Source organism: Sebastes umbrosus, chromosome 4 (genome assembly GCF_015220745.1).
Source record: "Sebastes umbrosus isolate fSebUmb1 chromosome 4, fSebUmb1.pri, whole genome shotgun sequence".
In the NCBI taxonomy this organism is placed as follows: Eukaryota; Metazoa; Chordata; class Actinopteri; order Perciformes; family Sebastidae; genus Sebastes; species Sebastes umbrosus.
Genome location: NC_051272.1, coordinates 16911432 through 16938188, shown reverse-complemented (window position 1 = coordinate 16938188; position 26757 = coordinate 16911432). Strand labels below are relative to the sequence as shown.

General features: G+C 43.6%; 1 protein-coding gene across 2 annotated transcripts in view; it reads right to left on the bottom strand.

Moving 5' to 3' along the window:
- Positions 1 to 26757, bottom strand: part of roraa (RAR-related orphan receptor A, paralog a) — a 205968-nt gene that overhangs the window by 11371 nt on the left and 167840 nt on the right. The gene's annotated exons all lie outside the window — the stretch shown is intronic.

The following is a 26757-nucleotide window of genomic DNA, read 5'->3' as shown; positions in this document are numbered from 1 at the left end:
CTTTTAGCATTTTGTAATTCAAGTGCTCTGAGGGAAAACTAGACTTCTGCGCCTCCTCATGGCTCAGTTTTCAGGCTTTAAAAAATCTAGACAAGAGACTTTAGCCAATCAGAGGTCATTTCAGAGAGAGAGCGTTCCTATTGACTCGCAAACATCAAACGGTCAAACTAGGCAGACCTGATCAAATATGAATTCATATTATGTTACGTTAATGCCTATTTCTCACCTCAAATGTTTTCAGAAACATCTTGTAGTGTACTGTTTAGCTGTAAAATGAGAAAGTTTGTTCCGGCTGGTGGGCGGTGCTCAGTGTTTCCTCAACTGATCTCAACACGGCTGCCGCGTTACAAACTTTCTAATTTTATAGCTAAACAGTACACTACGAGATGTTTCTGAAAACATTTGAGGTGAGAAATAGGCATTACAGTAACAGAATATTGATTCATATTTGATCAGCGCTGCCTAGTTTAACCGTTTTATCGGAGTTTGTGAGGGATTGACAGCTGCTCAGAGACGGCAGGCTCCAACTCGGCTCTGATTGGTTGTTTTCCTCCGGTCTGTGAAATCTTGCAGATGCCGTTAGGAGCACCGGAGGACACAGAGGCATTTTTTTCAGATTACCTGTCTCATGCACTACTGCCAGGATATTTTGACCGTTTTTTAAAAATAACTTTTTTTTAATCATATTTGCTCCATTTCTACCCACTGCAGCTTTAATACTAGCCTTGTGCAATGCCCAAGTCTCATTTAGCCACATGAGGAGACATATTCGCTGTTGGAAAACTTGACTTCACGAAGCCTCTTAAACTTCAAAACCATAAAAACCTCAGGAGTAAAACCACTGAGGCCACTAAGGCTCATAACATGCCCACTGTGCTGGACGGAGCGGTGGCAGCGACTGCGTACGTCTGTATAAAAAATGTTCGGTGGCTGTGGTGTTGTGCTGTTGACAGGCCTGTGATTCACCCGCCACAGAGGACAAAAGCACAGAGAGGACAGGCCTCATCCATCGTTGGCCTTCTCTTCAGGAGCGGACCACAGGGCAACACAACAGAACACACAGACATCAGAGACAGCGAACTCCCAGCTCGTCCCACCGCTCTCAGCTTTATCATTGCAGCCACTGATGCTACATCCCCTCTCCACCTCCACCTCACCCCCTCTCTCTCTCTCTCTCTCTCTCCCTCCAGAGATCTCTATCTCACAGCCCTCCTCCACATCTCCAACATCTCAGTCCCACCATCCCAACAGTGCACTGCAGCCAGCGCCAGACGAACGCCGCTATCTGATCTAAATCGAGGAAAGATCACCGCGGGATATTTCCTCACGACGTAATGGTTTTTTCTCCAACCAGCCACCCGGCCAACCAATCAGAGCACGTGGAGCTGTTGCAACACAAGTCTATACCAATTAGGGAAGGAATATTAGGATTTTGCCTTAATAAGATGCAATAAAACTGATAATAATTAAAAAAAGTGGTGGTACATTCACTATGTCAAAGCGTTACATCAGCTTCTCGCCTCTAGCCAGGCCTATCTGTCTCTTCCCAAGACTGGAAGCTTCAGATATCCCTCGTACACCTTAACAACCAACCTCTTTAAACTAGTTTGATCACATCAAAAGTGCTTCTGCTAAAGTTCAATCCGGAGATCCCTGCCCATTTTAATCATCTGCCGAGGAGCTTGTAATGTGTCATGTGGATAATGTCCTTGTCCCTGAGGCATGCCCGGGAGAGGCCCTTAACACAGAGCCTCTAATCCACTAACCCCGGAGCCACACTCTATTCATTCAGGAATCTGTGTCTGTTCTCCTCGCGCTGCTGGAGTCAACAAGACCGGCCATGTTTACATGGAATTAGCCCACATTTTAGTAAAATGAACAAAAGGGAGTGGTGGAACACGCACAATTAATTCTCCTCCAGACAACACCTCCTGCGATTTGTGATTCTCACATACAATAGAGGGCACCGCACCTCGTCGGCCCGGATTAGAGTGAAATCCAGGCAGGAGGCGGGCTTTGACAACCTAACTGAGAGGGTTAATTTATAATTAATCTTTTCCTTACTGTGCACAGTTGCTTGTTATTTCGGTTAGGTCTACCTCTGTATGAGTGCACTCTATTGTTTGTTTTTGTGTTCTCCCTGCATGAGCATTAGCGGTGCAGTGTGTTTCGACTCCTTTAGCGTTTTCAGCCTCATTACTTACATAATTTGTTCTGACATGCACTCACAACAACTGAAGCGTGCTGTAATTATGACTAGCCGTGGTTATAGTGAGCTAAAGGTTGCAGTGACAGGCCCCGGCCATTGGGTGGCAGTGCAGGGCTGTAGCTACGGTTGTCTCGCCAAGTTAAGCCAAGCTTTCCACCCACCCTATCCAGCCCACAGGCTTTTGGCTCTGAGCTCCAGCCTCTGATAGCTCCAGGCTTAGGCTGCTGCTAGCTTCCCCCACCCCCACAGCATAGCTGTGAGATGCCTTCATCTCTCCTGAAGAAGCGGAGCTGGCTAGGGCGCTCGCTCAGGCCTGACAGAGGCTGTGCCACATCAGGTGAAAGCAGTGGGAGTAGAGACGCGGGGGTGCCAGGCCGGGCAGGGCATACACATGCCTCACAAAGCCCTATCTGCAGCAGGAAGGCCCTGAGTGCACACAGCCTCACCAGCTAACACCCTCTCACTCCACCGCTGCACAAACCCCTGGATGCTCAGTGCACTCAGCAGTAAAAAGGGTTTGTCTCTGGACCGGCTGAGGCAGGCTCTGTAGTTTCTTCTTGTATGAGAAAAGTCGGAACATATAGTCATTTCCACAGTAGGATAAGCTGCTTTCAAAAAAGATGTGGAGAGGGAGGTCAAGGAGAATAAATACCCAGCAATGACATAATGGAGATCAAATACACCATGAAGTCACACAATCAGTCAATATTTGTATATGACTGTGCAAGTTGTGCTCTTGAGTGACTGGTCATGGGGCCCCCGAGCTACATTTTAGATACTGAGGATGATTTAGGAGATTTCAGTCAAACAAAAAAAGCCTGCGCGCTTATAAGCACTCCCAATCTGGCAGTCAATATCTATTGACATGAGCTGCGGTGTTAACTGCCTCTTGGTGTGAAACAGGCAGCTGCTGGCTCGCTTGAGCTTGACCAGCACAGTGCCACTGATCCCATTCACCGCGCCCGCCTGCCTGCCTGCCTGCCTCCCTGCCTGCCCGCTTCCCTGCCAGCCGGCTCTGCCTGCACTGTTTACGACATCAAAGCCAGGCACAGTTAGAGGGGCAGCCATGCTAAAGCCCATCCCAGCAGTCTGACGCTCCTCGCAGCACTGTGAGATGGCCTCTGCGCGCAGGCCACTTCAAAGACACCTGCTGAGACGCCAAGATTGTGTGCGAATCACGCTGCAGCACAATCGCACCGCGCGCATAACCATGAGGGCCGGACCAGAGCGGCTCCAAGACTGATTTCCTGTGTGCAGCATTGCAGCCTGGCGTGGGCGTCGTGGACAATGGGCAATGGCAGAGAGAGGAGACAGTCAAGCCGAATGCTAAAGCTCGTTCTTTGTCTGTCTGTGTGGTTGAGCAGTTCAAGGACACTGATTCACCACACTAGCAGGCCCTTTGAGGGGATGACGTGTCACTCAGAGAGCACATGTACAATAGGGCAGCGAGGCCTCCGCATGTTCACCCAGTGCCCTTCACTGTCTTCACCACAGCCCTGAGATCAACCCACCGCTAACTACACTCCACTATCAAGGAGCTGCAAACTGACAGTCAAATGTGAACACCCGGAACAATTTGCCAAATGTGCACTAACAGCTTACAGGGGCCCTGTCACAGTTTATATTGTTATAAGCGTCGCTGTCAGACAGAACACTTCCGCCCTATACACTGCAAATTCTTCATTCAAGGAAATAAAGAGCCATTCACAAGACATAATGAAATCGTGAAGCTGAGAAATATATTGAAAAAGTGGTGAAATATTTAGAAATGCTGGTCAATATGCAGCGTAAATTCTTGATGAAAAACAAAAATTAAGAGGAGCTGCTATTTGTACCTGCTAGAGTATAGAGTGGTGCAGGAATGAGACCTAAAACCAGGATATGAGTTTGCATTTTAGCACTTCTGGTTCCCTCGTCTGGAAGTCAATGGGTTATTTGAATGGGTTTTAAGTTAGATGCCTGAAATAAGGTCTGTGGTTAAGAGCTTAACAGAATTTAACGTTTTGTTCTACGACATAAAATACGTCAGTAAGTATCTCAGCTTTTATATGTCTTTAGAAAGGCGGTTGCTTACAAGTGGCTAAATGAGACTACTAAACGTCATCACGCCGACTCGTCCACCTTTACAGCCTCGTTGTGTATGCTAACGCTCATGCGACCGTGGTGTAGTTCGTCTATGACGTAACGTTAGCGTTTTACTTCTGGTGATTGCATTTAGTCTTCAAAAATCATAAAAGTGGTGTTCATTTGTGAAGATTATCTTATCTTGTAAGTATCATAAACGTTTGTTTTCCACAGAGTTTATATTCTGCAATAATCCAAAACCCAAATGAAAAAAAACATTGTCTTTTTATTGAGAACCTGTGCGATTCTAACAGGGCTGGCTCTAGCCCTTTGATGCCTTAGGTACAATTTGGATTTCCCGGATTACCCCCTAGCCCCATAAACCGCAACGCACATCAGACATCACAATGGTTTAATACGATTTTTATTTTCATAAATAACTGTATTTATTATAATATAAATAAACAATTGGTCCCTGATATTGTTGGTTTTAAAGTGTTTAGTCAGGTTCACTATAATTTACATTTTTATTAACAAATGTGGCCAAGCAAATGAAAAAGTGTGAGAACGAGAGTTACAAGGGTGAAAAGTCTATTTCTTTCTATATTTATTTATTTGTTCATTTGTTACCTCAATGCAGAAAATGAGGAAGGGCGCCCACCAGCATTTTTTTGTTTTGTTATTATTATTATTATCATTTTTTTTTTTACAGGGCGACCAGCGCCCCCAACGAAGGTGGCTCCCTAGGCGACCGTCTATATGGCTTATGCCTTAAGCCGGCCATAGTCACTCTATAGAGGACTATATTCTCATCAAATATAAACATCCACACAAATGTGTAACATATTATTTAGTTGCCGGATTTTATTCATTAATTTGTTTTCCATACCTTTTTAGAAATATATTGTTCAAATTTTCAACATGCAATGCATGCTGGTAACACAAAATAAAAAAAAAAAAAAAATGAAAATCCTACGGGCTTGTGCAAACATGGAAAATCACTAGTCAAAATCTCCTGGCTGTTCCCACTGAACCCTTGGACTACTGACATAACGCAGAAGGATTAAGATTATCCCTTACATTACAGACCCATGCCCAGGCCACCATCATAATGCTGAGAGCTTAACCCATTACTCGATTGGACCATTAAATCATTTTCTCATAGCCTGGTGATTCATGATAGATGTGCGCAATAAATGAGGTCTGAAACTGAGGCTTCTATATACTGTTCTGTCTGGGCAGCAGAGCCGGTTTATTTTTTCATTGGGCTCATTTACAAACGCACGTCATTCTGAAAGAAAGCATGTGAAGCAGTTGGAGGAAAAACACATTTTGCTTCTCTGTGCGTGGCGGTGTGTGTGAGCGAGTGTGTGTGTTGTGTTGACAGCTGTCAATGGCAGAGTGACGCAAGCCAGCGGGCTCATGTCAGACATTATGTAAGTAACTGGACGGGGCACAACATTATGAGCAGATTAACAATTCTTTTCCCATCAGACGAACTGTGTTATTACATCCTCCATTTAGAATCATTTTGCAACAAAACCAAACAAAAGCTTATGAGGATCACATGACTTCTCTCAGGGACGGTTATACAGAAAATGTACACATGGTCAACAACATGCAAACATGCTCCTCCATCATAATGTGCAGCTATTAATTTTTTTTGCTACATGCACTTCCCATTTTGGCGTTGGGAGATCAGCTGTCGTCCTCTCTAAACAGATACCCACGACAGTCAGATCTAGCTGTAGAGAGACGACAGCCTAACAAGAGCTGGAATCACAATTCTGCCTCTTTTCATCTGCCGGGGCTCTCTGCCGTCATGTGAAGTCGCACAACACAATACTTTTTTATTCCCATTTATGCAGCAGAAGAAAGGTTATTTGAATGTCAGCGGCAAAGGACAGTCGTGGCACGCAACACAGGCTGAATAGTATAAATGTGTTATTTGTTTAGGGATCGGAGGCTGCTGGCGCATTACCATAGAGCTGTTCTAATGGCATTTGCTGGTTTGTAGCACAAAGAAAAACACACGGCGCTGTACAGAAATTCACCTGCGGACCAAAACTCTGTATCATCACTTTAAAACAGCTTCCATTCAACCTAAAAACACGCTGAAGTCATCAAAAAAAAAAACAGTCTGACCAGAGGGATTAGAGCAAGGAAAGACATAATTGACACATTTTGATGTCTCTATGCTGCGTCTTGCTAATTCCCCCCCCAATCATTTAGCTGCCTAAGCTGTGATCCCCCTTCACTGGAGACCGGCTACATTTGAAGAGATATTTCCGTTTCAAAAGATGGGCTCTTTAAGCCTCTCCCTATTATTCCTTCATAGCAGTGCAGTGACTTTGCTGAAGCTCAGGTCTGGACCATCGCCCTTGGCTGCTTTTTGGATGAACTCATGCGTACATCGCTGTGTTTGTTTGTGTGTGAGGCCTATTAATATTTCAACACTGCCCAACTTCAGATGCCTGTACAACACAGCAGTGCGTCTCTCTTCATGTCTCTCCCTGTATTTACTTGACTGTTTTATTGAAGTGCATTCTGACACCCTCCATGGAGGGGGAGCAAGATGTATTCCCAAACCGCAGCGCAAGACATCTCTCTCTGTGTCTCTTTCTCCACCGGCGTAACAGTAATTTGGGCACTAATTTATGTGCTGTTGTGGCAAAGATTGACGAGCTTCCTGACTGGGAGTCGGCGCGCCTGCACTCTTGGGGGAACAACAAAAGCCCAGGTTTACCGAGCAGACGAGCACCATGAAGGGTAGCATGTGTGCGGCGCTCCTCTCCCCTCCCCTGTCTGCCCCACCTGAGCTCAAATCTCTCTCCCCATCACTCCTCACCATCTCCCCCCACCTATCCCCTTCTTGTCTGTGACTGCGGTGACAAGCGAAGTTGTGCCCGGGTGGGTGCTGGGGACCGGAGGGCACGCCCCCCTCCGTGTGTGTGCGAGCGTGTGCGTGCCAGGAGGGAGAAAGGCATCACACTGTTTACTCTGATGGCAAAATGCAATCTGTAGACAAGTAGCTCACTTATGCATACCACCTAGTTAGTCATAGAGAGCTGAATAAAAATATCTGTGTTGCAAATATTTACATGCTTTGTCTAACTATTTAGATCATTTGGTTTGGGCCCTTTATAAATTCAAATGTGATATTATAATTTATGAAGGGAAACAGAAGTTTTTTTAAAAGTCTGAGTCAGAGTTGTTTGTGTATTGTTTGCTTTACTCATGCATTGTGCAGCAGCAAGGCATTGGGATGCACCAAAACTCAAAAATCACTGAGGCTGAAATCACACAGGACCGACTGATTGACTGGCGCGAGAGCCGCCGTTTGAATTCTAAAATTTAGCGGAGGATCATGTGATGCTTCCGATCCTTCAGTCTGACCACTTGAACTAAGCAGGCGACGGTTAAAGCTTCGACTGTGGTGCCGCGACTTAGTTAAGCACCTCTCAGCTCCCCGTCTCCCTGCAGGGACAGCAGCCTCGCAGGCTCCTTTAGAAAAACACAGGAATATATAAATAATGAATCCCTCAAAACATCCACTGCAATTACACGCAGAAACCTTTACATAACAACAAAGAGCCTTGTTCCATTGCACCAGGGAATTTGCTACTGCCACACTGTACAACTTCCTTCCTCCTATAATTGCTGTATTAGTATGCATTTCTGTAAGACAACCAGGATTCTGCTGTGGGTTTTTGAATAAGATTTTTCTACTGTTTCGCACAAAGAAATCAAAACTTACATTCATACAACTTCCTGCATGGTCTTTTTTTTGCCAGAGGGGTGACAAAGTATAGGAGCATTTTATGTATTTAAATCTATGTTTTGGTGCTTCAGTCATGGTAGATATTGGGGATGTGAGGGGGGGGGGGAGAGGAGGGAGGCTGGAGGTCCCATCTCATGCTGCTGCTCGAGGTCAGTGGGTCAGCGGCACGCAGCCAGAACACACATGGAGAGCAGGCTGAATAGTTCAGCTGACAGTAATTGTCCCTCTGTGGTCTCCTTAGGAAAACATGTTTCCAGACAACGCAGACCGGCTGCACGGGCCAGATAGTAATCATGATCTTGATTTGCTCCATCGAAGAGGGAAGCTCAGCATAAGCCTGCAGTTATGGGCGCGAGTCAGTATTTCCATTGGAGCTGACATCAGCCGGAGCCAGCTCTGCGCGGGGACGCAGCACATGCATTAATAGATCAAGTGATGAGCTTTATTCCAAAACATTTGAAATCAATTTGTGGGGGGAGAAAAAAAACCCCCACCATGACGGCAATTTCATCATCTCTACAAATAAGAAAATAAGGAGGAGCTGCAGTGTAAAAGTGTGAGTCAATAAACAATTATCCTTTAAAAGATGTGCTACTTTAATTTTTCCAATACAGGAATTACTGCAGGTACCATTATAACAATACAGATGCCTTAAAGGTACAGTGTGTAGGATTTGGCGGCATCTAGTGGTGTGGTTGCAGATTGCAACCAACTGAGTATCCCTCCGCTCACTGTTCCCTTTTCAAGACTGCGGTAATGTGAGCCACCGAGTGCAAAACCATGGTAACGCCGTTCACCTCGCTCGGAGGCCATCCTTACCATAATAACACTACTTTAGGATGTCAGACGGCAGCTGGCGGTATCACGGTTCACAAGCATGTCGGAGAACTACGGTGGCCTTCAGGTAAAAACGTGTTTGATTTGTCCGTTCTGGGCTACTGTAGAAACATGGCAGAGCAACATGGCATACTCCAGGGAGAGGACTCCCTATGTAGATATGAAGCGCTCATTCTAAGCTAACGAAAACACAACTATTCTTAGTTTCAGGTGATTATACACTAATAAAAAAACACAGTTATGAATATATAATATATTCCATTTCTGCGAATAGATCCCCCGAAATGTTACACACTGTTCCTTTAAGCTACGTCTTCAGTTAGCTCCTGCTTCACACTATATCAGTGCATGTCACCCTGAATTGTTCATTATAATAATGAACATGGAGGGATTTTTAAATTCACGAAAGCTTTGAATCATATGGACATGTATCTTATTATTTGTATGCATTTTAATCTCAAAATTAGAAAGTCAGTCGCCAAAACCTGAGCAGGTCTGTCTGCCTTTAATGGAATCTGGAAAGTTATTGTCTACGAGTTTTTATGAACGCCGCACACAGCAACGCCGCTGTTACTCGACAGTTTTTACGGCTGGGCTGATGACCACTTTTTACAGCACCTCTGACATTCTGCTTGAAGGTCTTGTGTTTTTCATCAGCTGAAAAAGAGCAGGCAAGGACAGGGAAGATGAATGACATCAATGGCCAGCCGATACTACCAGGGACGTGTGATTGAGACAAATGAGCCTTGTTATATTAGCTGGTGATACTGAATCCTGCTGCTCACAGATCCAGAGCTTGATAGAGCTGAAACTAGAGGCACCCAACCTTTCCACAGATCACCGGTGTCATGGGGCCCCAGAAGAAGAGCTTTCTCAAAGAGTCTGCTTCACTGGGCTCGCTCTGACTGTTTCTACCTGGACCACTTTTGTTTTGTCCTCATGTGAGGACACACACACACCCCCACACACACATACACACACACTCAGCGCTACTATTTGGCCTTCAAAGATTTTTCTAGGCCCTCTCTTCCAGGTGCAGACGAGAGGAAATTAAAGTGAGACAGAGCAATTATCTAATCCATACACAGAGCCCGTGGCTATTAGTGTCTTAATAAGTGACTGTGAATACTTCCATCGTGCATCATTTATCCTCAACGCTACTAAATGTTCAAAATGATTAAACTGAAAATGTTATGATCGCAAACCATGTAAAATATTTACTTGTGATGAAATTTGCAAGGCATTTTAAAAAAATCAATCTGTTTATTTCCTTTTGCTCCTGGCAGTATCAGTAGACCGAGGCGATGAATGTCAATGGCTTGCTCAAGTGTCAGCACACTGCTATGTCACTTAATCAGTAACATGTACGGAAGTGGGCATCAAGTGATATTTCACGGGCCTGCAGCAAACTACATGTTTATATATTATATCGTTTTATCAGGCGGCAACCTCTGGGTCTGAAAAGTGAAGCCAATGCTGAAGTGCCTTAAACTTGTATTCTTTCTAACAGCCAGCAGGGGGCGACTCCTCTGGTTGCAAAAAGAAGTCTGATTGTATAGATGTCTATGAGAAAATGACCCTACTTCTCACTTATTACCTCAGTAAACATTGTAAACAAGTTATTGTTATTGTTTAATTAAGAATGTATGGCCTCAATCGCTAGTTTCAAGTCTTCTTCAATACGGCATGATGTTTATTTAGTAAATTATGGTTCCATTTAGACTAAAATAGACCATAAAGCCGGGCTGTGCAATTAATCAAATTTCAAATTTTAAATTACGACTTTGGCTTCCAATGATTATGAAAACAAGATAATCAAAAAATGTATTATTGTTTCACTATGACTCTTGAAACACAGACTGGGTGTCGTCAATATTGACCAAAATAATCCCGATTAGGATTTTTGCCATAATTGAGCAGTCCTACATACATACATTATGCTTTACGGCGTGGCTACCTTGTGATTGACAGGTCACCACGGCGTTGTCCAATCTGGGAGTTGTTCGTGTTTTCGTTTTACAACTTTAACCCTTTCATGAAAGTTAATTGTAACCTTTTTGGTAGTCTGAAAATGCCTTATTCTGTGTTTGGCTATACTTAGCTCCACCCTCTCGTGTCACTTCTGGTTCCAAAAAACCAAGTGCACGACGGCCAAATACCAAGATGGCGACGGCCAAAATGCCGAACTCAAGGCTTCAAAACGGCAGTCCATAAACCAATGGGTGACGTCACGGTGACTACGTTCACTTCTCATATACAGTCTATGAATTATATCTATGTATTGCTGTGCAGTGAAAACAGTGTAAATAGTTTGGTGGTAGCACCATTTTTAAGTAAATTGAAGGATTACCTGTTCCTTTATGCTCCTTCTCCTTGGGGTTATAATACCCTTTTTAAAAATGCAATGTCACCAAGCTTAAAACGAGGCCACCTATATTAGTTTCTAAAACGTTGCCTGTTTTTCACAAATTTACACTGAATACAAAAATAACTGCAATCTGCTCTCGCCGTGGAGGAGCTGCTGAGCGACTCCACTGTCGTCCTCGCTCTCCTCCAGTTGTAGCAGACCGTATGAAAGGCATTCCTAGACGACAGGGGTGCACGAGGAGTGTCTACTGCCACACAGAGTTCACAGACTGCTTACAGCGTGTGAGGCACATTCCCTCTGCACTGCTGTTTTCATAGTCCTACAAACACTGGCCTGGTTTTGTTTAACATGGCAGGATTAAGCAGCCATGCGCAAAGCATGCTTCCCTCCTTGCACGCTTTCGCTTACAGTGGAAGGCCCGAGCGCTCGCTGCTAACCTTTTGGTGCACCGGCTTCCCTGAGCGCCGGTGAATGCGCCATGGTGCTCTAATCCCAGGCAAATAAACAAGTGCCAAGATTAATGATTGCATAAACACATCCCAAAAGCCCTGGAATAACAATCAGCTCTTCAGCCCTTTCTGCTGCCATTGCAAAGGCTCTTGGAGTCAGCTGACAGTCGGTATATCCCTCTCTCCTTTCCTGCTGCCTCACAACAGCCAGGAATTGTCTGTGCTTTGTTGCTTCATTAACGACAGGAAGCTGTCAATATTTTCCACATGAGAGTGGGTATTTGCAGCGCTGCACTAGGAGGGAACTTCTAAGCCAGAGTGGGACATAAGGTCCTCTACAACTCTTCTCTTCTTCCTGCTAACCAAGGCTACTACAGCATGTGCGCATATCATAACGCACATGTCTGTCTGAGGCCATAATGAAGCAGCATGATTGGAAGTGGACATCTCAATGCAGTTCTGATTAATTCCTCATTATGAGTTCTAAAACAATAGCATCTTTGACTTGTGAAAAAAGAAAGTCAAGTAGACCTCTAGGAGGACATTAGAAGTGTGTGTATAGCAATAAATCACAACCACAACAGACCGAACAAGGCCATTAAAATAACATTAGGAGCACGGACCGTCCTCTCATCCCTGTCATCCCTGGTCTGCGACTATAAGACGAGCTGCTTTGTGGTGAGGGGGAAGTAGTGGAGACAGGGAGAGAAAAGAGAGAGAGAGAGAGGGAGAGGGAGTGCAGTCCACTGGTCCAGGGCAGGGGAGCGTGGGACGTTCAGATGAAGTGGGAGGCCCCTCTCCAGGAGGTTGCTCCTCAGCATGAAGGCAGAGGCAGCACCCCGCCTAATGAGGGGTGAAGTGGAGCCCCCTGTGGGACCCCCTCAGGCACATTCATTAGGAGATGAAAAAGCGTTTCCTGCGGCAGAGCAAGTGCCTGCCTCGGCTCGGACATGTTTAATTTAGGGCCATGTGAAAACACAAGGCCACACTGGCCAGGTCCGCTAGCGTGGGTCAGGGGACTCGACAACACGCCGGGCCAGCGAGCCAGAGCTTGACTAAACGACTGCGTGCGGAATTGAATTATGTTTTCTTGGAAAGGTTTAGGGTGTGATACCCCCCTTACAACATTCAGATTATTAAAAAGGTCAAGTGCGCTGATACTTCCAACTATGAGTAAAAAGTCTGTTGTAGACAGGCTATTATAGAGAAAATGTGCGGCTTATCACAAGTTTCATTCCCTTCAATGCATTGCATTTTGTTGCATCTTTTCGGCTGCAGGCAAAAATAATAGATTCATTTAGCCAGTGGTGGTTTGTGGAAGGGAACCAAGGATTATGGTAATGCGGCACTGAACGCTGCGAGCGAAATACAGTAAAAGAGAAGTTGCTGCAGTAAGAGACACACGGAGAATATCCGAGAGGTTAATTTATATGATTGCACAAATCTGCATTCACAAATGCATCTTGAAAATCTCATATCGCACAAGGTGTGCTGTTTGTAAAAGACAATAGAAGAGACAGTGCTTCTTTCCTTTCAGTGTTATGAAGAAGGGCACTACGGGGTATCAATCTATGATTCAAATACACGTCCGCTTATCACAGCCGCTTATCCTTGTTGCTGATGAATCCTCACATTTATTAAGGCTGTCTTCTTGCCTTGTTAGATATGTATAACCAATCTCCTGTAATTAGCAACTGCTAACCTTTGGGGTGCTAATCCTCCATGAATTGTGGATTTGTACATCAAAGCCCGCACTCTCCCATATAGCCGGTGCTTGAAATTACACTCGATTTGAAACCTGCAATTATTTGTATAGCATGGATGCAAACAGTCTCCTCTTTTATGTCTCTGAGAATCCCGTGGGTTTGCAGTAAAGAATCCTTAATCCACTTCAGTGGAATCCAAATATAGAGTTAACACTAGCTCCCGAAAATGTAGATGCACAGCCAAGTGGCTGCTGTGTGTGCACGTAAAGTGGAGAAAGCTTCCTTCTCTCTTATTTAGATTTCTTTACTGGCTTAGATGCATCATATAAGAAGCAAAAGGGGGATTGCCCCGGGGGTATAACACACAACCATGCTTCGACAACGCAGCTACGCTTGCAGTTGTGATCTTTTCACAAGCAATAATTGAAAGTTAATTAAATAATCAATGGTCTTGCCCCTTTGTTCAATGTAATCACATGTCCAGGGCTCTGTCGACAGGGTGAATGCCCAGCTGTTTAGAGTCAGCTGCAATTTGTACTCTCCCTCCCATTCAAGGCCGGGCTAAATCCATTGTGCAAGGAGGGAGAGATTATAGAGAGGGAAAACAACTGAGATAGCTTCCCACACACACACACACACACACACGCACACACACACACACACACAAACTTGATGCTTTTGCAGGGAGGATGCCTGAAGCATTTATTTTCTTTAATGAGAGACAAGAGTCTCACATGTGTCAGTGATGCACAGCATGGGAACAATAGGGTGGGCTTTAATTCCATCAATCTACTGCATTTATCCTTGTATCACATCAATACCTGTCAGTTAAGCAGGATGAGATAAATCATGTCAAGCAGACTGAGTCAAGGCCACACTGAGCTCATTCGGTAAATATGCAGACTTAAAACTCATCTTAAAACTCAGGAGGGGGTGAATGCGGTTCCACGCAGTTGGTGACAAATTTAGAGCGTGGGTCTTAAGCAAGGAAATACAAGAGATTACCTTGTGAGACAACATGACACAAAGATCATCCTTCCTGCACTCACTCTGGTAAGTGATTAAATAGCTATGAATTAACAATGATGTTGTTAGGTATTTAGAGGGAACGCTACACCCCGGCTGTCACCTAAGCCTCCCATGGAAATCTCTTTACTTACCTTACTGTAACAAGGATCCCACAGTTACACTTCTTTCACCATCTTAAATGGGAACCGACACCCCACCTTCCGACACCTGACATAAAATGCATGCATAAGGTGCGATTGAATGACACGGAAAACTTGACTGTGACAAGAGGAATCGAGATTCATATATAGTAACTCATCCTTGTGTGTTTATATGTTGCAAAAGCATGTATGAATCTGAGAAATACCAGGCAACGGGATCTTGAAACGTCCTCCCCACGTATGTGCAATAACATCAGATTTATCGTCAGATAAAAAACATATAAAACACTTGGAGGATTGGCTTTGAGCGATAGCAATAACCCTGCAGGCGGCCAAATTATGATTTATGTCCTTTGGCTTGAGAGTGCACGGGGCAGTAATGTACATGTCTATGGTAGCTGGGCTCCTCGCTGCAGCATAGGAGCGACTCAGAGAGAATACATTTGGTGTAAAATTGCTTCATCTGTTTACAATTCCATTTGGAGTTTATGAGAAAGACAGGCAAACACAGCCTGATGTATTGCCCCCGTGTCACGGCATGGCAGGAGCATCCACACAAAGATTCATCTCTCACTTAGAAGCCAAATGATACGTCTAATTTGCTGCGAGCACAGTTATTTTTAACCTCTCCAGCTGTCAGATAATGGAGCTTGACTGTCAGCGCCGGTGTGTGCGAGTGTGTTAAAAGGTTGCAAACTCTTTTCAATTTACCATTCCCTTTGAGTGAATTACAAAATGCACATTCCCATTAGTTCACCTGATTGACATTGCTTTTTCTTTTATCGCAACCAAAGGGGGGGGGGGGGATTTAAAAAAAAAAAAAAGGGTTGACTGAATTAAGATGGAGACTTCCAACGGCAATCTAAATCTGGTTTTCACATTTTTTCGATGCCTTGAAAACATCTCAGAAATCACACGGGAGTGAAGGTTGTTTTCGCGGCTATTAGTTGGACAATGTGATGTCTTTATGACTTTTCCCGAATGATGGAGTCCTTTTGTGCTACAGCACCATCATGTACAAATGTGCTACATCGCCTATCCCCCCACAATTGTTCCTACATTATTCAATCCCCATTTAGGAAGGTGAGTCATTTAGTGTTTAATATTGGTAGCTTTTATTTCATTTAGGCATTTCTCTCTTGACAAGAGAACAATCTAGCTGTGTTCTACAATGGCCCTTCTCGCCACTAACAGGAGAGCAGCACCAGTATTAGCCTAATGCAGAGGGCCAGTTACATAAGGCCATTGGAAACAGTTCTTAATCAATGAGCTGGCAGTGGACTGCAGGCTGGTGTCAGTGGTTTGCCTGATGTAATTTAGATGGACACTAATGGATTCCCCAGCCGCTCTTCATCAAACATAGCTGTGAATCATTGCACCGTCATTGTTAGGGGACGTTAGACGTTTCTAACAGGCAGCGCTGGTTAGACGGCGCTAACATGATATGGTAATAGGAAAACATCATGTCCTCAAGGCTAGAAAGATCCACTGAACATAACAAAGGGATGGGTGTGGGCAGCGGCACAGAGACATGGACGTCAGTCCAGTTTTACTTTACATTCAACACACACGCTAGCTTGAGATTCTCCAGTATTGTATGGAATATGAGCCAAATAACAAATATTTTTTTTAATTTTTCAACTTTTCAGAGGAGGAAAACCAGTGTTTGCCTCACACAGCTATCTCGTTTTTCTACTGTAAATAGAGCTCCAGTGAATGACTACATGTCCACTGTTCCAATAACCAGCTGACCTCTAATGTTTGCTAACTCCAGCTTAACAGCGTGTTATGTAAGAGCAGCGAAGAGGACATGTGGGGTCTGAGCTCAGTTTACTTCCACCGGGCCGGCTGAGGCAGCCGCCTGCCTGCTTTCCTGCCTGCCTTTGTGCATCACGGTGCTCTTACAGTACAAAAGGTATAGCATGCTCTCAGTGGGCAATAACACTTCACATTGACCAGGTCTGACTTCAGCTCTGAGGTAACTCAAAATACAAACCACGCTCGTGGCGCAGCCCCAGCTGCTCTCAGCCCTGTGCTTACATGACCAGACCGGAGCTCAAGTGAACTGTTATAGAATAGTTCCTGACCTCGGTGTTAAACTATAATCTGCGGTTGTTATTGCCTTTAAAGCTCCCTGCTAGGTGTTGTATCACAGCTGAAAACTGCTACAGTATGAGAAGGCAAAAAAGAAGAGAAAAGAAATATTGTGTGGCAAAATATCTGGTTTAAAACTCTTCATATGAGCATGCTATTTTAAATCTAAGGTTCACTTCATTTAGTGTGAAATGACAACTTTATGCTATAGTTGAACAGTTGTTATTTTGAGACAGAAATTAAAGAATCATGTGCTGTGCTTGGAAGTTAATGTGCTCCAAAATAAAAAGGGGCATCATCTTTTTTTTTTTTTTCCTTTCAAAAGATGCATGCTTATCAAAACTGAATTTTTGCAAATAGGCTGATGCAGTACAATGCTGCTGCTCTTGCTCAAAAAACCTGCTGAAAAAGCCTTTATGTATTCTAACCAAGCACTCACACTTCATGCTGTATAGCAAGTGAGCAGCCACTGTATTGTTAATAATATGCTTCCATATTGGCAGTGTCTCCTGCTTCACTTCACAGGCAGCTAAGCTTCATACTCAGGTGCCAACAGTAGTGCTCTTTAAAGGGTTACATAAGTAGCAGCTAATGGTGCTGGGTCAGTATTTGGGATCTAATCCTCAGAGGCAATATGAGCCACAACAACAACTTTCTACATAGTACAGCATGGCAGGGCAGGAAACACAACACTCTTTATGAATTGAAACAAATTGTGGTGACTAGAAGGAAGAATGATTCCTCTCTCTCTCTCTGTCTCTGCCTTCTTGACACACTAGATCCATTTCTCTGCCTTTTCAGTTGGCACGAACATCGCCCCGTTACAAAAGAACACAAGGCTCGGGGAATTTTCAAGAAAACCCGTTGCAGTTCTCCTCCGTGCTAGTTAAATTACAGAAGAGGTCACAGCGGGGGGACTTCGGAACACAGCTACCAATCAACTGCAGCAATTCTCCTGGTGTGTTTGTCAACATCGCTGCCTGGGCGTAATTGGCGTAATTGTCAGGTTAGAGCTCGGCACAAACCGGGGCGTCCTCTTGGTGAGCACGGGCCGTGTCATTAAAGGGACATGTTTCTGGAGGCGCTCCCGGGGACACATAACACGCTAGCATGTTGGAGCGACAGCTCGCCTGATAAAATGGCTGCCTCTTATCTCTGCTATGCATATGAAAGGCTTATGCCTTCTCCATGACAGATTCTACGCCTCATCACCACGGGATTTGCCCAGATACACCAGAACAGAGGCTGGGAGAAAAAACAATGTATCACATGTACAGCCTCATCTTAACACTGGCAACTGATGTTTGTGTGTGTATGTGTGTGTTTATATGCTCACTTAAGAAAAACAGAGTGAACATGAACTCACCAAACCGAGTCAGTGATGTGTGTTTCTCTCCTGCACAGTGATTCCCAGTTTATTGGCAGCACAGTGAACTTGGCAATCCTGGAGCAAGCTCCAATTATCTTGATAATCTGTGGTGAACACTTGATATAATAATGATATAGTATCTATAATTACCATGATGTGGTGGGGTAGAGTGTGCTGAAAAATAATCGTTTGTATCATCACCGCTGGGTAGCATCATTATTAATCTGACAGCACTCATAAAGCGCTTTGTTTGTTTTCTCTGATTGCTCTTTTACTACCAAAATAAACAACTCGGCTCCTTTGAGTTACAGCGCTGTAATTTGCTGGAACAGCAAAGGCATTTATCTATAAATTTATTTTCAATTTGAGGTAAGCTGCAGTCATGAAAGCTAAATCACTACCAGGGAGAAGATTATTCTAATTACTAACCAGCTGTCGCGCATGCTGCATGAGCACAGGATGTGTCAGAACACAGAGCAACCAGTAATCAGTTTCACAGAATCATTTGAGCACACATTTTACATCTCGCACTAAATGTTGAACATGAAATTGTCTTCATTTGTATGGTAATGCTGTAAAACTAAAAGAAGCATATGCTGTAACGCGGCGTGACTGAATTTAGAAACACAAATTTTATGGTCAATTTGTGATGCGATCTTAAAAGCTGAGTGTTTATTTGCAGCTGAAATAAGCCTGATGGTATTTTAGTTTCAACTGCAGATTATCCTGAAGGATATGTTGACCAACTGACGGCATGCTGTAGGAACGTACATTAACTCATGTGGGTGATATTTAAATTTTAAAAAGGGAAAAGTGAGTCTAATATACTGATTCAGCCACACAGTAAGCTAAGAAGGCAAAGTAGAAGAATTTTCTCATGTCTTTTCCGAGCTATATCTGACTTAGACCATACTGCTAGCACGCCCTGGTCCCTGGGGTTTTCTTTGCCATTTGGACTGCTAGCGCTGCAATCCCCCTGACAGGCCTGTTTACGACTGCTCTGCTATCAGAGGGCTGAGCAGAGCCAGGGACGAGCCTTCATTAGAGATTAAAGTGACCGTCACAAAGTCCAAAATCATCACTGCTTCCCACAGCAGAGGCGAGGGGGAGACACTGAATGGGATTTAAGCTCATGCATCAACAACAACTCCGTATCAGACGGATCCTCTGCTTTAACACACAAGTTCCTTTTAAATTTCAATACGTGAATGACATTTAAAGACGTTTTTTTAAATTGGCTACAATCAATCTCTTCGGTGACACAAACTGGCTTCGTTGCCGTAAAACAGAGATGCATTTTTGGCGAATACCATGCATGACATTACCTTCTAAAAACAGCAATATTTGAAGCAGGAATATGTGCTTCAGACATTTATAAGATAAAAATAAGGACGTACTGCATCATATCAACATCAGATGTAGTTTCTTGCTTGTTAGAGCCATCATATATGATTTCTACTGAGTGGTATCCATCTCCTGATCCAGAGCCGCTGGACATTATTACTGGTAGGAATGAATAAAATGAGACAGAATATGTGCAGCTGGATAGGATTCCTGGCTTTCTGACCATATCCACTCAAGATGTCTTCCCCTCGCAGGCATTGTATGCCATGTACTCATCCGTCTCTCTCCCAAAACCCTCACAGGATCCACAGAGAGGAAGATGCTACTCTATTATAACGATGATAGTTTTTCCATGGGGAAAAACTCAACTGATGAGTTTAAATTCAGGAAGTTCTTTCACACCTACACTGTAGGTAACAAAGAGCGATGTAACGCATAACAATACTGCCCGGAAATAATGGCAGACGGAGGTTAAACAAAGCAACAAAGCCTTTATACACATTACGCACTCCTTCCATCAAAATTCTTGCTGTAACTCTAGAACAAAGCAGCTATTCTCAGAGGAACATGAAAGACAGACACCTGTCAATCATGGCTGCTGTGACTCTATATTTCCTGTGTCAGGGGCTGCAGGATGGAGAAATGTGCAATATTCTGATAATATTTCATGCAAACTAATGCAAGTCAGAACACTTCCCTGCTGGCCAGAAGGAGGGGAAATGAGAACAGGTAATTATCGGATTGCCTCAAGGCAAGAAATGATAGAGATTGCAGAGAACGGGGATATTTAGCCCTGCTAATGAAGGCCCATGTTGTGGGAGCACCGGGATGGGGGAGCAGAGGGAAGCTAGGCTGCGGCTCAGCAGGAGGTAGAGCCCGATAAGACCGTCTTACATAATGGCCACATCCAGGCCTGGCTCGCTGTTTGGACTGAGGCTCCCTGTCCCTCACGTTCTCTCCCATCCACTCAGCATGTCCGGCCAAGGGAGCGTAACATTGCCCGGGTATTGCATTTCCCTAAACATGACCATTTAATATGTTAATCCACAACAAGTAGTACTTTTACAGTGTTGAGGACTGGGGGCTGGGTGCACGGATGCAGTAGAGTAACGGTTGCAATGCAAACGACGACTGCGGCATGTTAAATACAGCTTCTTATGTTAAGTATATCGATACTAATTATATTCACAGAAGAGAGACAAAGAATTGAGTGAAGGATCACCCCCATTTAACCCTATTGAAGGGTTTAGGTTCGCCCATCTCGACAGCCTTACTTAAAGTGCTGAAAAATAAAAAGAGATTGCTTATTTTGTATATGCAGCACTTCCCCCGGACGGATATGAAAGTTTAATCATGGCATTAGGATTCACAGGCATTCCCTTGCCAGACCTGCTTGCAGACATCAGAATTGCTAATTTGCTGGTTTGCCCAGGAAGGGCTGGCTGGTGGGTGAGGAGGGGATGAATGGAAACAGGAGTCTGATTTGTCCAGATAACCTTGAACCCCAAACGCTCAGCTTCCTGTGGATGTACGGAGCTCAATCAGTCCCTCTTTATCATGTTGATCTGAGCCGCTGTCCGGCGCGGCGGCCGGCACAGCGCCGCACTCGCTCTTACCTGACTACTTTGAGAGTGTGTCATTAGCCAAAATCATTTCCTGCTCTCTCTCTTTCCTGCCCGTTCTGACACAGCCATTAACTTGCACTGAAATGTCATGAATGAATAAATACAGCGAAAAAATAATCCCTTTCAAAGGCAATCTTTTTTTTTTTCTCATGCAGTAAATGTCCCAATCAGATATTAACATTACGTCAAAACAAAGCCCTTTGACAAAAATCACAGTAATCGTGGCTCGGTTTCTAATCTGAATAATTAATTCCTATTACTTGTGATGAGAAGTTCACCGGAGATGCAGACATGATAAATAAGAAAGGTCCTGACAGGGTTATGAGTCAGCAGAGATGTGAAATTCAAATTGGCCAGGCTAAGCAGTTCAGAGATGATGGTGATTTGAGCGGACTCACTGGTCAGCCCTACAGTACAGTACAAGAGCCCAGGGCTGGAAGATGGTGGAGTTACTCATGGGCACAGGTGCTTTATCAGCAGACCACATGTGAGGGGTGAAGCAGTAAAAATTGTTATCGAATGATACGCTGTACTCTCCATGTTACAGTAAATTATGAAATATCTTCATACAAACTAAGCTTTCCATCCCTTTTTTTTTCTCCAAACAAACCAAACACATCTTTATGATTAGCGTCATCTGAGTGATAAAGTGAGAGGAATCGAGAGCCCCAGGGATGACGTATTTTTGTAGGCCAACCAGGAAGTTAGCATCGCCCCGGTTCCCTCGACAAAAAGCCAATGGGATTTTTCCATTGGGTTTTGGATTAATGCAGAAACTAAGCTCTGTGGCAAACACACGTTTATTATACTTACATGTTTTGCTCAGCAATATAATCTTCGCAAATGAACACCACTTTTATGATTTTTGAAGTGTAAATGCAATCGCCAGAAGTAAAAACCTAATGGTAGGCTATAAAGGAACTACACCACGATCGCATGAGTGAGCAACGAGGCTGTAAAGGCGGACGAGTCGGCGTGATGACATTTAGTAGTCTCATTTAGCCACTTATTAGCAACCGCAAAGACTTCAAAATTCACGAGTGGGGTATTTATTGATGTATTTTATATCGTAGAACAAAACTTTAAAATCTCTTAAGCTTGTGTTAACCACAGACCTTATTTCAGACATCTAACTAAAAACCCCTTCAAAAAACCCATTGACTTCCTCATTCCTGCAGCCCTCTATAGCTGCTCGTATGCTGCTCCGAGTCCGCCGTGTGAGCGCTGGATGGACTCGTGCTATTAACCAAATTAAAGTGGAGATCTATCATTGGCAGGGGAAGATGAAGCAGCAGGAGCAGAGCTCTCACTGTTTTCTGTCACAGCCTCAGCTGTGTGCACACACTCTCCTCGCACACTGCCATCTTTCACTCAGCCAGCCACTTGCCTCCTCGCCCACTGCGCCCACCAGGCCCGGGCAGCACACGCCACCGCCAAACATCCATTTACTCCCCGCAGGACTCCCGCGGATCTGAAGTGGGCCTGTCATTGAGACCCGTTTAGATTGTTACTGCGCTGCGTGCACAGGTGAATACTGTATGTGTTATTTGGTCAGCGACACACGCAAACACACACAATACACGTAATTAAATGCTTCGTTTAAAATCAGCTTTGACAATTTCTCCGGTAACACCTTGTCAAGCTGACCGGCCAGACTCGACGGAGGGTGGTAATTGCATCCCTGTAGAGAGGCATAATAGTTACTGTACCACACATGTCCACCGGATTCAGCTAGTGAAAGCTGAAAAACATGGCTGTAATACAAAGCAAGTGAGCATCCACAAGCCTTTGTTTACCTATGTGCTCATAGGGTCAAGCTGTGTGAGCAAACATACAAACATTAATTGGCTAATATATGAGCAGCGTGACCCGACGACCAGAGATGTGTTCTCTCAACAAAGAGTCCCACCTCCAACATCTTAGCCCGGAGGCAGGTTTAATGCTTACCTGCAGACGCTGCCTTTGTCTTTGAAGTGGAGCGATGGATGCGGCAGAACAGATGGAGATGTTGGATGCTTTCAGGAATTATTAATGGCACGCTATGATCCCAAATGACCTTCAGCAAATAGTCTCCCAGCACTGGAGTACACAGGCAGCCCTGCACATCCATATTGTATTTAGACAACACACCTGGGTCAATGGAGAAACACCGAGCCATCATTACTGTACAAGGAGCTCTAATCCAGATGGGAAACTTTGCTTCCTGTTTCACTCAAAAGGCAACGCATCCAATCATATTAAAACACAATCGTATGTTTCAGGAATAGATTTGAGATTTATGCAGCAAACACACTAATTCCGTAAAGCCCAATTTGTTTCTCCCACAATGGGAACCATACACTGGAATTAATCTGCAGAAAGCCTTTCCTGTAGTTTTAAAAATAAACCCGTCATCATTGAAGGCTTTTGTGGTTGCTCAAGGGATACGCTATTGTGACATCGAATCTATCTCGCGAACGTACGTCAGTAACAGCCATAAAATATCTGTTGCCTATGGATAACATTCAGTTTACAGTACGAACTGAACAGTCTCTGGATTGCCTTGAAGAGAAACTGAGCTGCTGAAATAAAAAACACCTCTGCTTTTCCCTTTTGTGTGGTAGAACTGACGTCAGAAACTAAACTTGTTTATGTTAATGTATGTATATAGGAAAATAAAAAGGCTCACAATGCTGGGAGCTTATGATATTCTGGACCAAAAGAAACACACAGATCTGTATCGAATTTGATCTAATTTAAGAATGTTAAGAAGACATGTTGGATGGTTTGCTGTTCTATACCTCTACATGAAATACCACATTTTTTGTTAGGATCTACAATAAACACATGTTAATAACATGTTTTACAGAGACTTTACGTCCTCTAAAATTGCGCCTTTCGGGACGTTCATTTAATTTGTGCTTTGCAAATGCGTGCAGTTAGCATGTGATTTACAGGGCGGCCACTAATTATTCAATCAGAGGCTGAGACTGCCCTCCAGGCACATTCATGTAGTAACAAAATTCATTTACATTGGTTGCAATTAAAGCCTGAAGCTATCAACATATGATCACTGGCAGAATTGCTACCCGCCAGATTGAGCCGTTGTTTTACTTTAGAGAAAGCCAATATGCTGGACTTTATTGCAGCACTACTTTGGGTGTCGCATAATATTCACAGCATATGTTACACCCCAGCGTTGCATTTGAAATAGCTAAAGTGTTCTTGGGTAAGCCACTGAACATAAGATTGCTCCCAATTGTCAGGTAAGCACCTTGCATGGTAAAGCAGGTGTTGATGAGACAGCACGGTCACAGGAAAAGGTGTGTGAATGCCATTCTTGCTTTAGGCGTGTCATTTACCATGCCAGTAAATAAAAAAAGCAGAGAGACCACTAATGGCAGGCAGGAGGGGGAGGTGGATGAGTCCAACAAACACAGAACTTTCAACCAGGAGACCGCTGTTTTGTTTGTCAGTGAGTTGTAGTGACGTTTGTCACATGTATTCCGTAGTGATGTGACGTTGTTTGCGTATGTATTTCACTTACTTTCACTTATTTATTTTAAGGCCAACCATGATGTTTTTCCTAAACCTAGCTAAGTGTTTTTTTCCCAAACCTAAGTGAGTGGTTTTGTTGTCCCCTGCTGTTACTGCATGTTAATACACGGGTGTAATATTCACACCTCGGCGAGGCAAAACGTGACTCTGACGCGCTATCAGCTAGTGGACAGGCGGGACTGTTACACGCTTTGGCGTGATATCGGGTTGGAATGAGAGGCGAACTGTAAAGCGTTTTGGCCTTTCTAATGGAAAAGCAAATATACTTCTTGAAATTATCACATCAGCTGGCAGTACCAGATATTATTTTAATTTTTTTACGGCACACACAACGGGGCACTTTGTATTTAATGGTTATCATTACGATTTCGTTACATGTTGTAATAGTGCAACTTTCCACCATTTCCATTTTTTATCTTCCCTTTAACAAATTTGCCCCCATTTTTACAATGCAAAACTGACCTCCCAAAATCCTGTTATTTGCACGATCATGTTTAAATGCATATACATAAAAGAAAGAGACGTGTGTGTTTTTTCTGCTTTCATGATGTCGTGCCTTAGGTGCCTGGAAACAGAACATTATAAATTATCTGCATATCTCAAGGCACAGAATAGCACAAGGAAGACACACAGAGCTGGCCCTCTATGCTTTAAGCGCAATCACCATGGTCTTTTTTTTGTCAACAGTAAACTGTAATCTCTGAACCCAACTGAAGCTGCAGCGCTGCAACGGGAATGTTTTACACCTGTATGTGTTTAATGGAGGTTATACAGTTCTTATATTTAGGGGGAATTGTGGGCAATTAGGATAAGGCAACAATGCCCTGCAATGTTTGTACAGTAGTGTAAATGCAAGGTCTGCAGCCTTCAGCTTCTGGAGAATAAATACTGTGGTGGTGCTCTCATAAGACACTGCATGTCTTCAAAGAGCTACATCTAAGGGAGGAATTGATCAGACACTTTTTCTCACACTCGGTAAGAGTAGAAAGGAATAAATTATTTGAACGGTGTCTATCTCCTTATATACACCACGGCCTCTGATTAATTACCTTAGGGCTCGCTAATGAGAATGTGTAAATGAATACAATGTTAATCTACTATGTATACCGTGTTTACTCAAGTTTGCTGAGGCTCAAGAAAAAAAAAAAAAAATCCCTTATGTATAAATTATAATAATCCCACATCAAGAGAAAGAAAAAAAAAATCCATGCTGAGATCAAAGCAGAACGGCCCGATGCAATCATGTGTCAAAAGATAAAAAAAAAAACGACTTCCTTACCCACTCAAGTGGGAAAGGTGTGTCAAACGTACAGTAGTTTGACTCTGATCATCCTCAATTTGAGGAAAATCTGCTTTACCTATCTCCCATCATGCCTTTGCTTGTTTCAACTCTTACCTTCAGTGTATCCACGGTGACAGCTAATATGATCCACAACAATGAGGCTGATACAGTTCAGAAATATTAAGAGAATTTGCCTGTTCTTTATGTAACAAAGAAATTAAAATCTAAGCATGATGATCCTGAGATTTAGCAATTTATTCCCTAAAAAAATGATGATACTTAAACATAGAGTGGTGCAGGAATGAGTCCTAAAACCCGTAAATGAGTTAGCATTTTATCACTTCAGGTTCCCTCGTCTCAAAGTCAATGTTTTTTTAATGGGTTTTTAGTTAGATGCCTGAAATAAGGTCTGTGGTTAACACAAGCTTTAGAGATTATAATGTTTTGTTCTACAATATAAAATACATCAGTTAATATCTCACTCCTGAATTTGGAAGCTTTTATGCATATTTAACAAGGCGGTTCCTAACAAGTGACTAAATGAGACTACAAAACGACATCACTCCGACTCGTCCTCCTTTACAGCCTCGTGGTGTATACTAGCGCTCATGCGACCGTGGTGTAGTTCATTTATAGCCTAACTTTAGCTTTTTACTTCTGGCGATTGCATTCTACTACAAATATCATAACATTGGTGTTCATTGGTGAATATTATCTTGCTGAACAAAATGAGTAAGTATCATAAATGTTTGTTTACCACAGAGCTTTCTTTACTGCAATAATCCAAAACGGAAAAATCCCATTGGCTTTTTGTCGATGAAACCAGGGCGATGCTAACTTCCTGGTTGGCTTACAAAAATACTAAGGATGCACCGATCCGACTTTTTCAGTCCTGATACCGATAGCCATACCTGGGCTTTGGG